Source organism: Pan paniscus, chromosome 15 (assembly GCF_029289425.2).
Source record: "Pan paniscus chromosome 15, NHGRI_mPanPan1-v2.0_pri, whole genome shotgun sequence".
Taxonomy (NCBI): Eukaryota; Metazoa; Chordata; class Mammalia; order Primates; family Hominidae; genus Pan; species Pan paniscus.
In genome coordinates this window covers 12,710,244-12,713,093 of record NC_073264.2, presented here as the reverse complement: position 1 = coordinate 12,713,093, position 2,850 = coordinate 12,710,244, and positions in this window count along the sequence as shown.

Genomic DNA, 2,850 nt, shown 5'->3' with positions numbered 1-2,850 from the left:
CGTGAGCAGTGCAGAGTTGTGATGTCAGAATGACCCCTTAGGCAGATCACAGACAAGGGCCTGTCAACTGCGTGCCCAGTGCAGAGTTATGATTTCACAATGCTCCCTTAGGCAGATCACAGACAAGGGCCTCTCACCTGGGTGACCAGTGCAGGTTTATGATATCACAATGCCCTCTCAGGCATATCGAAGTCTAGGGTCTGTCATCTGGGTGACCAGTGAAGAATTATGATGCCAGAATGCCCCTTTAGGCAGATCACAGACAAGGGCCTCTCACCTGGGTGACCAGGGCAGAGTTATGATGTCACAATGCCCCCTTAGGCAGAGCACAGACAATGGTCTGTCACCAGCGTGTCCATTGCAGTGTTATGATGTCATAATGCCACCTTAGGAAGACCAGAGACAAGGATCTGTCACCTGGGTTCCAGTGCAGATTTATGATGTCATAATGCCCCCTTAGAGAGATCATAGACAAGGGTCTGTCTCCTGGATGACCTCTGCACAGTTATGATGTCACAATACCCCCTTGGGCTGATCAGAGACAAGGGCCTGTCACCTGGGTGCCCAGTGCAGAGTTATGATGTCACAATGCCCCCTTGGGCTGATCATAGACAAGGGCCTGTCACCTGGGTGCCCAGTGCAGAGTTATGATGTCACAATGCCCCCTTAGGCAGATCACAGACAGGGTCTTTAACTTGGGTGACCAATGCAGAGTTATGATGTCACAATGCCCTCATAGGCAGATCACAGAGTAGGGTCTGTCACCTGGGAGCTCAATGCAGAGTTGTGATGACACAATGCACCCTTAGGCAGATTACAGACAAGTGTTTCTCACCTTAGTGACCAGTGCAGTGTTATGATGTCACAATGCCCCCTTAGGTAAACCACAGAAAAGGGACGGTCACCTGGGTGCCCAGTTCGGAGATATGATGTCACAATGCCTCCTTGGGCAGATGAAAGACAGGGGCCTGTCACCTGGGTGCCCAGTGCAGAGTTATGATGTCACAATGCCCCCTTCCGCAGATCACAGACAAGGGCCTGTCACCTGCGTGCCCAGTGCAGATTTATGATGTCACAATATCCCCTTAGGCACATCACTGACAAGAGCCTGTCACCTGTGTGCACATTGCATGGTTATGATGCCACAATACCCCCTTACACAGATCACAGACAAGGGCCTGTCACCTGGGAGACCACTGCAGAGTTATGATGTCACAATGCCCCCTTAGCCACATGACAGAAAAGGGCCTGTCACCTGGGTGCCCAGTGCAGAATTATGATGTCACAGTGCCCCCTTAGGCAGTTCACAGACAAGGGCCTGTCACCTGGTTACCCTGTGCAGATTTATGATGTCACAATGCCCCCATAGGCAGATCACAGAAAATGGCCTGCCACATGGGTGACCAGTGTAGGGTTATGATGTCACAACGCCCCTTTAGGCAGATGAAAGACAAGGGTCTGTTAACTGGGTGCCCAGTGAAGAGAAATGATGTCACAATGCCCCCTGAGGAAGATCACAGGCAAGGGCTTCTCCCTTGGGTGCCGAGCGCAGAGTTATGATGTCACAATGCTCCCTTAGGCAGATCACAAACAAGGGCCTGTCACCTGGGTGACCAGTGCAGGGTTATGATGTCACAATGCCCCCTTAGGCAGATGAAAGACAAGGGCCTGTCACCTGAGTGCCCAGTGCAGAGTTATGATGTCACGATGCCCCATTAGGCATATCATAGACAAGGGCCTGCCACCTGGGTGCCCAGTGTAGAGTTATGAAATCAGAATGCCCCCTGAGGCAGATCACAGACAAGGTCCTGTCACCTGGGTGCACAGTGTAGAGTTGTGATGTCACAAGGCCCCTTAGGCAGATGACAGACAAGGGCCTGTCAGCTGGGTGACCAGTGCAGAGTTATGATGTCACAATTCCCCCTTAGGCATATCACAGACAAGGGCCTGTCACATTGGTGACCAGTGCACATTTAAGATATCACAATGCCCCCATAGGCAGATCACAGACAAGGGCCTCTCACCTGGGACACCAGTGCAGGGTTATGACGTCACAATGCCCCCTTACGCAGATCACAGACAAGGGCCTGTCACTTGGGTGCCCAGTGCAGAGTTATGATGTCAAAATTCCCCCTTAGGCACATCACAGACAAGGGCATTTAGCCTGGCTGACCAGTACAGAGTTATGATGTCACAATGCCCCCTTAGGCGGATCACAAACAAGGACATGTCACCTGTGTGACCAGTGCACAGCTAAGATGTCACAATGCCCCCTTAGGCATTTCAAAGACAAGGGTCTTTCACCTGGGTGACCAGTGCAGATTTATGATGCACAGTGTCCCCTTAGGCAGATCACAGAGAAGGGTCTGTCACCAGGGTGAACAGTGCAGAGTTATGAAGTCACAATGCCATCGTAGGCAGATCACAAGCAAGGGTCTGTCACCTGGCTTGCCAGTGCAGATTTATGATGTCACAAAGCCCACTTAGGGAGATCACACACAAGGGTCTGTCACCTGGTTGACCAGTGCAGAGTTATGGTGTCACAATGCCCCCATAGGCAGATGAAAGAAGATTGTCTGTCACCTGGGTGACCAGTGCAGAGTTATGATGTCACAATCCCTCCTTAGGCTGGTCCCTGACCATGGCCTGTCATCTGGGTGACCAGTGCAGAGTTATGATGTCTCAATGCCCCCTTTGGCAGGTCACAATAAAGGGCCTGTCACCTGGGTGACCAGTGCAGAGTTATGATGTCACAATGCCCCCTCAGGCAGATCACAGACAAGGCCCTGTCACCTGGGTGACCAGTGTAGATTTATGATGTCACAATGCGACCTTAGGCAGATCACAGAC